The 11708-nt window shown below is 43.6% G+C and overlaps 1 protein-coding gene across 5 annotated transcripts in view; it reads right to left on the reverse strand.

Moving 5' to 3' along the window:
• Positions 1-11708, reverse strand: part of kcnb2b (potassium voltage-gated channel subfamily B member 2b) — a 118013-nt gene that overhangs the window by 41029 nt on the left and 65276 nt on the right. The gene's annotated exons all lie outside the window — the stretch shown is intronic.

Raw genomic sequence — 11708 nt, forward strand, 5'->3', positions numbered from 1 at the left:
AAGGGAGAAATTGGATTGCTATGAGGATCTGATCGTTATTAATGATCCTCGTGTATGATCAACTATTAGCCTAGCTCTTGTTATATTAAAACAAAATGTAGATGACTGCATGAGCATGCGTTTATCGATTGCTTGGTTTTAAGGTTTTGTGACATTTAAGACAATTCACATCTCGGTTTAGGATTAGGTGGCAAACTGTTTCAAGCGCTTACCCCACCCCCACCACCGATAATAGTTTTAACGCCTTTGGCCCAGTTTAGCATCCGACGCCACTAATTGATTTGTCAAGAGTGAAACAAGACACTTCATTTCTGTCTTGAGGGCGCTTGCTGTTGTCACGGATGGAGGGGGGGCGGGGATTAAGGCGGGCGGAAGCGGCGGCACATCGGTTCGGGGGTGCGCGTCAGTGAGTCAGACTGACAGGAGGCTGGCAGGGATTTACACGGTCACAGTTAATCCACGGCGTGAAGGACCTGGAACCTTCCACACATCTTAGTGGTACATACTTTGAGATGAATATTTATGACATCTTTTAACTGGCCTTTCCTAAACTTTTGAAGCACCCGTTCAAGACGGATGAAATAAATCAGGAAGAAAATGTGCTCCACAAACTTTTGTCGAAGAAAAAGAGATGCACCAAATGTTGGACCACAATTGCTTGTATGCTAATGTTGACAGATTTATTTTTTTGACAGAACGGGAAAAAATATATATATATTTTTTTCAAATAGACGACGATTAAACAGCACAATTTCTGAATACATGTGAAGAAAGCTGAATTTTTTATTGAGGCCCTAACAGACGGGATGAACCGTGTATCCGAGGGTGGATAAATTACTGCCTCAACGACTGATTTAATACTTGACATGATAATCCGCATTAGCCTTTGGCCATTCACAATGCGGCAGAACATTTAAATAAAACATCCTAATCTCTTGTCGGTATTCCCAGAAAGAGCGGGGGAGAGAATCCATATTTCCTGCGCTTTATAGTCTGGATAATTGCACATAGTTGCTCGGTGTTGTTAATGTGCCAATGTGTTATTAAGAGGCCCACTTTATATCTACCGCTAAGTCCGACTTTATGGTGTCTATCTGTGACTTTCATCGCAACGTAAATGGAGTTATGTAGTGGACTATCCAGTGTAGAAATAGGGATGTATTTCCCTATCAATGGCCACTTTATGAAGTCTAATCTGGATTTTTTTTCTTAATTTAACCCCCAAATCTGGTTTTACCTAGCTACACTAAATTAGTTCATCTGTCTATCATGAGTTGACCCACAAAAAATTCTCAAGAACTTACTGTATGTTTGAAAAAAAAAAAAAGAGTTAGCCATTTTGGTTTGCAGAGTAGGTTTGCCCATTTCCACTAAATTGCATAAAGTTTTTTAATGCTCAGTATACTAATAAATAAAAACCAGGAGACGGTATATTCTCAGTTGAACTATTTACTGGATGCCAGAAAGCTCGAGTACAAATCTGTGGAGCCTATCTGATGGATGCAGAAGAAGGTCTAATCTGTCCAAAATGTTTTTTTTTTATTTTTTTATTTTTTTTTTATCTTATACGGTCTTGGTGGGCGTCTCACCCCGGGTTTTCACCGGTTGCGGTTGCGGTGCGGTGCGTCTTGACTGCGTGCTCCGGACGGGTCAATTTTTTTGTCAATCCACACCGGCTCCGCACAGCTGCGGTCCGGCAGCTCCGTCGCCGCCCACTTCCCAACGTGTCTTGCGGGACCGCGCGCGCGCGCGATCATGTGGCATTTCACAACGAGAGGTGGACTTCTTTTGATTTAACCTTTTCTTCTTCTTCTGCTATGAGATTCCATGCAGCATCCTTTTTTTGGTTGTCCTTGTAAAGTATATTAATAACGAGAGTCGGGTCAGTGCGGGTCCACTCTTTATTTCTGTCTTCCCCGTCCAGCTGCCGCTCAGTACGGCAAGCGAGACGGGCACAACAAGCAATCGCGAACATCAAACTCACAATACATTACAGTCCTTATAAAAAGGATGTGCCGTGTCATATATTATTTTGTGGTTTTCCACCTCCAATATAAACCTCTCCTCGTCCATGTTCGCTGGTGTCTAAACCGTTGAATGAGCACATGGCCCGGCGACGCCCACGTCACGTTTTGCTGAAAAACTTGCGAAATAGGAGCTGGCGAGTGTTTTATTCTGAAAGGTAACCGGAAATTTATTTTGAAACTGCCTCGGTCTTCCTGTCCCGCTCGATGTGTTTTGTGCTAGCTTGCCATTTGCCGGAGGCCTACCGCTGCGGCGTCCGGCAAAAATAGAAAATAGGTCTATCCTTGCGGAAGGCCTGCGGCTTCCGCAGTCGACACGCAACGCACCCGCAAGCGGTGTAAACTGCACCATTCGAATGAATGGAATCTAATTGCTTGCGTCGCCGGACCGCACCGCAACCGCACCGCAACCGCATCCAGTGAAAACCCGGGGTCAGCCTCGCCCATGTGAAAATGTGTCGTAGCTGGTTTCAACCAGAAAAAGTGTGCCTAAATGAAGATAGATAGGAATATGTCACAGCAACATAACGGCCTAGCTCAAGTCATCTATCTAATCATTAACAGGCCTAATCGAACAGTTGGTTTGGCTTCGCAAAATGACTTTTGGGAGACGTGTCTATCCCTCAGTAGACCTACAAAAAAATAAAAAAATAAAACCTGAAACCCCCCCCTGAAAAGATACATTACCATTCTGGTTCTAAGCTGCCATTTTCTGGTCATTTGGGCCATCTCTAGGGGGTCTTCAAAGAAACAACAACCTTCAAAAGTGAAATTTCTGGAGAAATTGCGTGGGAATGCTGAAAGCGGAATGCTATGATTTGAATGCATGTGGAATGCTTATGACGTAAATTGAGAGATAAATTATGAAATTATGACCTCTTGGTTACTGGACAATGCACTTTACCAACTATGCCACCGAGCAGTATCAGACACCTGGTAATGATGATAAATTATTCGTATGGAAGTGGGCGTGGAAAGTGATACTTAGAAAAAGTTCAATGTCTGTCCCATTGAAAATGAATGGGGAAAAGTTGATATTAAACATTAAATTGTGCAAATACTGTAAGTAATGTGGAATCCGACGATATATACCCCAGGAGGCGTCAATTTTTTAAGCTAGTTGAAATTTGAAATTTGCTTCAGCATTCCCACAAATATGGCGAGCAGGTCTATATTGAGAGTTTGAACAAAAACTCTTCTGAACGATTCCTGACAAAACTTGATTGCTGCCCGGTTAAGTTGGATCACAAAAAACAAAAAACAAAGATGTTTTCGTTATACTGCATTCCACTACAAATGTAATAAAATATAGTCCGAACATTCCCATGCTAGAAGGCAACAAGTACTGTCCTGGGCCATTTACTGCTCAACTGCGCTCGCGTGTTTGATATGGGCTGGCCATCGCTCATAAAAAGCAGACAACACCACTGGAAACGGGACAACGTGGGCGCTACTTTGCTGGGCGTCAACAATCATCCATCAGCATTAGCGTTGTTATTTGCTCCCGACACCTTATTCATTACTTTGGAACAGAAGAACTGCGCATACTTAAGACTAGTGTGGCCTTTGGATAGCGTCACACTCCTTTTAGGGGTATTTATTGTAAAACAAGAATACTTGGGGGGTGTCGCTGGGGCGCTGCCAGAAGTGGCGGCCAAGCGGCGTTAAGCCCGAGCCTTTTGGGTACGACCCGCTGCGGGAAAGAGAGCAGGCATCGAGTGATTTGGGAGCAAAGGTGAACGGGCTGAAGGACACTTAAGCGGCGGGCCAAGTGAGACCAGCAGATTTCACACAAGAGGAAGCTTGAAGGGTGGAGTGCCTTGTTGGTGGCTTATAAACAAACTGTCCTAGTAGTTAAAAGTCAAACACCAGTCATGATTGTGCATCTAAAAAAACAAACAAGAAACAGGTCACCATAATTGCAATTATTATCTAAGTGCTTATTAATGAATTGATACATGTCGTTGGTTTCTATGTTTATACGCTTCGAATGACAGCATTGAGACAAAAAAGATAATTTGTTGAAATTGTAATTGAATGTATTATAGGGGTTGTGATCCATTTATCCATCCATTCATTCTTTTTCTCTACCACTTATTCACTTCTATCCCGACTTATGCTGTTCAGCAAAGGCAAATCTTTACCAAAAAATATTATACTGTACTTATCTGTATAATATATACATAGAAAATGCTATCAATGCATAATTATTAGAAATAAAATTTAATAATAATGTTAGGACAACAACTTTAAAATGTGACTGATGCATTTCATAGAAATAATGTAAATAAAAAAAAGCAAAAATAAAACCTTTGCTTTATTAATCAGCCACCCAATTTAATCGGAGGATATTAGCGCTCTTAAAATTGGCAAAAATCTGATTTTGTTTGCCGATTTTTGCCAATTCTTGTTGTTGTTGTTGTTGTTTTTTTTATACACATGAACAAATTAAAACATAAGAATGACATTTCGGGGTGCTCCTTTGCTGACCAAACCCAGAAAACAGGTGAGACATGATTGATCGTTACCTACTTCCTCAGCACAGGTGATGTCATCATCAGTCGACAGCAAGTAATGACGTTACCACATTAATTATAGGCAAAATATTAACTTTTCACTGCTGAAAATTGTTCAATGAGTCAAGCAATCCCTTTAACTAAAAAACATAATAAAACAAAATAATACAAGTAATCATAAAATCTATATATTTGTTTAAATGGCTTGTAAATACTGCATTGTTATGAATTAAATGACATTTTATTTTACAAGCAAATAAAAAAATACAAAGGGAGCTAAATATATCACACGTTTTAAAGCTTAAATGTATAGATTTTGAATGTTGCTGCAGAATCACGTGCTTTGGCGAACAAGTGGCTGCAACCCCTTTTAACCTCACTTATTCTGTTCCCCTTGGGGTTTTATTTTTAAATAATGACTTCCATGCAAGTCATCCTTTGGCTGCTGAAGTGCTGTAAAAACGTCTGATAGTTCTGGAGGAGACATTCTTTTTCCTTCTTGCACATAAACACAAACGCTGCCCTGTCTGCTTCTCCTCACAAAATCTTCAACAGCGGAGGAAGGCGAGATTATTAAATCTTTAAATGGGATATCGCGTAGGTGCAGTGAATAAGAGCGAATAAGTTCAACTTCATCATGACCTCACTAGGAAGGCTTTAAAAAGGAAAAAAAAAAGTATTCAAACGCGTGGAAATCAAAAGGAGGCATAGAAGCCGAGCAAAAACGCTTCCCTCGGATTTGCATGCGAGGTCGGCGGTGCGACGGGGTGGCGACGTACCAGCTGCTCTGCCTTCTCACGTCGCCTGGGCAGAGACGGAGCGCTCGCTCGGTGTCGATAAGTCATCGCCGTGCGGGTGGCGGTCGCCGTGGCAACGACGCAAACACAAATGAGGGCTGCCCGAGCGCTCTTTGCATTTACACCGGGTTGCTTCGCTACATTTTTTTGCATGTCAAGATGCAATGATAGATTGACAAAAAATCTGATTATGTCATTATTTGCCACTCTCCACAGTATTATGGGTTATGGTTCCAGATGGTCAGTAGATGTAAACAGTATAATCGTGTGGCACTCAATTGGAACCTGCAGTGTAAGAGCTAGGGGAGCAAAGGTTTGTACATTTCACTGATAAGCACCGCAAGCGAAGCCACCTGAGGCCGCACTTTGATGAATACTGAAGGTGATCGATAGGGTGGCAAATGTAACGACACCGCTTTGAATTCCAATCAGCTTGCACTCCCAGGCAGGAAATCCAGCGTCCTCCCCCTGGAGAGGGGCGAGGCGACGAGAGGAAGCCGGAGAGCTTTAAGAGGACGTGAAGGCTTGTTGGCAAATGTTGCTGAAAAGCTTTTCAAGTAGAGGCCGCGAGAGCAGCTGCCCTGGCGTTCGTACAGTGCGAGGGAGAAAGCAGAAGGGCGGGCGGAGGCTCCTCAAAGTGGCGGCGAGGGAGGGAGATGTCAGGGTGGCAATAACTTCCTGCACTGGAAGGGAAAAACGCTGAGCTCAGCTTTTTTATTTTCAAATAAAAGGCTGCGCGCGTCTGCACAAGGGCGCGCGGTGTGTTACAAAGTCCACGAGTTTGTGTGTGTGAGATCGGTGGCGCATGTAATGGACACCTAGCGTTCACGGGAATGATCACTTTCCCCCCGCTACCGCTGGCTTTTCTTCCCCGCAATTTGCGACGCCTGCCGGGGACGGGGGCGACGGTAAATGAGGACCGCGAGGAAATGAAGGCAGGACGAAGAGGCAACATGGAGCGAAGCAACCTCTGACATTTTTTTCCCACTCGAACACATCTTCGCTGGCTTTTGATTAGCAATGTCTTGGCGCAATCGAGGCAAAATGGGGAGCACTGCTTGGCTGCAACCGGCAGAATACGAAAAAGGTCAATAACGACGACATCAGCTAAGGCCGCAAACGTCGAATCGAGGCAACTGAACTTCTTGTTGAAAGACGTTCATCTGTAATCCAAAAGTTGTATTCAGTTCTAAATGTTTAACTGACTGTCAGCCATTTTCCGAAAAGATCACCTCATAGTGTCAGCTGATTTAGAGCATTTTGACCGATGTTTCAAGGCCCACAGAAAATTGTGTTTTAGGACTATGCAAACACAGAGACTACCAAATGAAAGATTGAAGTCTCAGCTTGCATCAGAAAAAAAAAAAAAAAAAAGTGTCTGGAATCAACGGAAGCCCGTGACGCCCGCCAGATCGTCACTGCTTCAAAACAGCAGCCACTAATATCACCCCCCCGCTCTTCCCATTGGGGGGGGTTGAGATGATGCAAAAGAGTCGTGACTGCCATCTAATGGCCATACTTAGTGGTTACAGTACCAGCTGGACAAGGCTTTACTCTGCTTTACTCTGTAAATCGCCATTAAAAGTGTCGTTTTCAGGAATTCCCGTTGGTGGCGTATACGGTTGGATTGTAGAGTTCGGGAATTCCCGAACCTGGCAGACAAAGAGTTAAGCGTGCATTCACTTTTAATCGATTGCAATTGGACTGTTCTGGTTGTCTTCGTAGACGTTTTGCCTCTCATCTGAGCAGGCGTCATCAGTTCTTAATACTGTATTTGGTCCTCATCCAAATTAGTATTGTCAAGCCTCATCAACAGGCTCCTCTCTTTTATGCATATTTCTATGAGATTTAATTGAAATTTTTTTGCCCACGCCAACGTTGCCCTGTCTTTTTCTGGCCATTTCCTATCTGTCCTAATTGATAAATCACGGCGCGTGTGCGAGTGCGAGGCAACGCCACCACCGGTGGGGGCCACGAGCTGTAATTCTTCCACATGCGAGCCCTCTGTGGTAATCAAGCAAATGAAAGCAAGTGAGGTGGAGGCTTGGTTTTCGCAAAGCAAAGCAAAAAATTACACACACGCTGGGTTTTTACGGCCGGAGCGTCATCCGAATAAATGAAGGCAAGACAGATATCGTTCTGTTTCTATCTCAATTCCGACGATAGATCTGATTTGATAGAATTCCGAGGAGGTGGGCGATTGTGTTTTCATCGCAGCCCGGCTAATTGACATCGACAAACGGCGCTCGCTGCATCAGTGTCTCTCTCTAAATAACCTCCCGTGCACTCTCACAAGTTCCCTTTCAACTCCGACTGAGGAAGGCGCTCCTTTATTTACTAGAAACGCAGCTTTAGCGCAATCAATACCGGCCTCTTTGCTTTGAATACGACCTTGGGATGCACACTAGTGTTACATTATCAGCAAAAATTATTTCAAGTGATAGGCATTTGAAGAACAGGGTTTTTTTTTTTTGCATTTTGGAAAAGTGGAACTGCATCTCCATAACTGAGTCTGAAACTCTCCATATAATGGCGAGTTAGATCTTTCTCAGTCAGGACATGAGTTTTGCGTGGATCTACTCCAGCTCTTTCAGCTTCCTTCACGTTCCAGAAACATAATTGGGAATGGGAACAGCTATCTTGGATAGGTTCTGCACTCTAAAAACTGTTGGTTCAGACTCAAAAGTAACCCAATTATAGATCAAAAATGGACCGATCGTCTTAATGGGTCAATTTGACCCAATTTTCTGGGTTGGTTTATACAAAATGGCCCAATTTTTGACCCAAAGTTGGGTCAAATTAACCCAAGTACAGGATCAGACCCAACTTTATGGGTTGTTTTACACAAAATGGCCCAATTTTTGACCCAATGTTGGATTAAAATTAACCCAAGTAGAGGACCTGACCCAATTTTCTGCATTGTGTTATACAAAATGGCCCAATTTTCAACCCATAGTTGGGTCAAATTAATCCAAATAGAGGATCAGACCCAACTTTATGGGTTGTTTTATACAAAATGGCCCAATTTTTGAACCAAAGTTGGATCAAATTAACCCAAGTAGTGGATCTGACCCAACTTTCTGGGTTGTTTTCTACAAAATGATCCAATTTTGACGCACAGTTGGGTCAAATTGACCCAAATAGAGGATTGATCCATTTTTGAAAGTTGGTTTATTTTCGACCCAACTGTTTTTAAAGTGTAGATACCGCAATGAGGACAGTTTTATAGAAAAGAGATAGAAGAGATGACATTTGAGGCGATGTCGCAATCCTATCTGAATTCATGTGTGTGCTTCCGTTTTTGTTTTGTTTTCAAAATCAAGCTATTGCATCACATACAATTACGATGGCACATCGATGCGTATCCCTGGCGAACACCTCGCATGCAGCCGCTTGGAATGTTGGGCACGTGGATGATAAACGCCGCTGCCTCTGCTTATGCAGCTGCCGCGAAAACCCACGCCACCTACAATCTAGGAGGTTCCGTCTGATCTGATTATAATTGGGGGATAAGAGGATTTCGGTGCCGGTGCCTAAATGCAAGGCAACGCTGATTAGAGAGGCCTGCTGGAGACCTCATGCAACTGCGGGGAGGCTGGAAGTGGGGGGGGTAAGGTGTATCTCTCCCTAACCATGCATCATGGCGGCTTGCTGAAGGCCAAGCAGAGATGTGGGATACCACCATAACTCGTACAAGGCGAGGACAACTTAGCTGCAAGGCTGAGACGAAGAAATGACTTGATAAATCAGATTTCAGCAACCCGTGGGCAGGCTTATCAACAACATAAAGTAAATAGCACGTGAAAAACAAACAATCCAGTATTTCCTGCCCTAAAATGTCAGCGCCGATTGTTTTAACCTTCCGTAGGCCGACCACAATTCCAGCAAGAGTGGAAAAGGTTGAGAACACGGCAGGCCGAGCTGCTGAATAACATTGTTTCCTTCACTTTCATATCCATCTTTCAAATCTGAATCAGAAAACATCGCATGAGGCCTAATACTCCGTTCAGTGGCGTAAAAAGCCTGTGAGCGGCAACAAGCAGCTACGAGAGCCACTAAATTACATTTCTGTCTGCATTTATATGAATCGCAAGAACAAATGATTAAAAACAACAGGCAGAAATGTCAAGAATAAACAATCATCTCTGTAAAATGCTTTTGGATATTGATTGGAAAAGCAGTTCCTGGCTGGTGAATGGGATCCAAAGCACTTATTAGTACATACTTGATTGCATTACGAGACTCAGCTTGAAGGTATGCATTAACATAAACGCATGCAAATCTCAACGTATAGTCACAAATGAGAAAGGGATGCAATTCATGGTTACAAGGGTGAAGGATCCTTTTAGAAGCAGAAGTAGAATGCAAAACCTACACCTACACAGAGGACAAATCATCCACGCTTGCATGAGCACCAAATTATAATACACCCATCAAAATCTTGACCATTATCCTTGTTCTGATCTCTTTAACTCTACATCCCAGTCCTAACATCTGGATCCGATTCTTTATTTTGTTGTGGTCGCTCACGGCCAAAGTCACACAGTTGCGCACACAAAAGCAGCCGCATTCGACCGTTTCTCACTCTGTGACCATTCCATTCATTATTCATGCAAAATGATTTGCAAAGATCCAAGTCAGCATCCTGGGGCGCAACTCCCGCGAATGCTCTGACGTCTCTCTCTGTGCATTATTTTCCTTCAATTCTTAAATTCTTGTGATGCTTTCTTCTCATCTGAATGGCTTGAGTGGACAACAACTCCCAGTTCCTCCTCAAACATGACGATGCTCCACGTCACTTCCTTGTTGTTGTAAAAATTTTCCCACAGTGGGACTGTAAGGGATTATCCTCTTATATTAATTTGATCACTTCAGCGGAACGTAACCCCCGCTCGACCGACCCTGCCGGAAAAGCTGGGTTCTCACATGATCGACCTTTCCATGTGCAGTGCAGTGTGTACAACGTTTGCACCAGAGATGACTTGCGCTTACATCACAAACATTGCTCAAGTGACTCTGTATGTGCAAGCTTAGCACCGGCATGTTTTCATGGACGGCTTTCAATGGTTCAGCCCTTGGCCTCTAAAAGGCTTCCCTGACCTCACGGCGCAGTCATCCAAAGTCTATTTTCAAATGAACCCTCCACGGCGCAATCACGCCACCCAGCCATTTAAGTCACGTTCTCGCTCTCCACCCAAAGTACTCAGGAAAATGTCAACGCAATCAGAATAAGGGCGGGATTTCCTCTTAAAAGGCTTCCCCAGCACCATCCACATACATGTCTGGAGGAGAAAGACGAGCTCTTTATAAATATCAGCTGCCATTTTGAATGGAAGAGAGTTGGCTTTAGATTACACCGTTCAAGTGCTGTTTGTCTCAATGCAGTTATTAACCTCAGAGAGCATCCTTGGCAATCACAAATCACTTAGAGCTTTGTGCAGGAATAATACATGAAAGATGAGTGAACGGAAAGGAATACCGTAAACATTATCCCTGTGCTGCTGTCAGAACTGATTACAGTGGTGCCTTGAAGTCCGAACCACACAAAAGTTGGGAGTTGGACCAACATATCATCAGAAAATCTGCCTCAAAATTTGTACGTTTGAAACATCATCATAGGTGATGATCAGCACATCATGGGAGCACTTAGTGCACCTGACTCATATTCAAAAAGATGCATGTTAGGTGAATTCAAGTCTCTAAAATGTCCATAGATATGAATGTGATTAATTAAATGGATGTTTGTATATAGATGCCCTCACTGCCCTGTAATTGGCTCGCGACCAATCCAGGGTGTACCGACCTCTCAACCCAAATCATTCTGCAATAGGTGCTAGGTCAACAATACTCAAAAACATCCATCCATCCATCCATTCATTTTCTTACCGCTTATTCCTCACAAGGGTCGCGGGGGTGCTGGAGCCTATCCCAGCTGGCTTCGGGCAGTAGGCAGGGTCCACCCTGAACTGGTTGCCAGCCAATTGCAGGGCACACACCGACAAACAACCATCCACACTCACAATCACACCTAGGGACAATTCAGAGTGCTCAATTAACCTGCCATACATGTCTTTGGAATGTGGGAGGAGACCGGAGTACCCGGAGAAGACCCACGCAGGCACGGGGAGAACATGCAAACTCCACCCAGGAAGGCCGAAGCCTGGACTCGAACCTGCGTCCTCAGTACTGGGAGGTGAATGTGCTAACCAGTCATCCACCGTGCCGCCACTCTAAAAACTGTTGGATAAAAGTTAACCCAATTACAATAAAAAATGGACCAAGTTTATAGGTCAATTTGACCCAACTTTCTGGGTTGTTTTATACAACATGGCTCAATTTTTGGCTCAAATTAAAAGTAGAGGATTTGACAC

This window comes from Festucalex cinctus, chromosome 20 (genome assembly GCF_051991245.1).
Source record: "Festucalex cinctus isolate MCC-2025b chromosome 20, RoL_Fcin_1.0, whole genome shotgun sequence".
Taxonomy (NCBI): domain Eukaryota; kingdom Metazoa; phylum Chordata; class Actinopteri; order Syngnathiformes; family Syngnathidae; genus Festucalex; species Festucalex cinctus.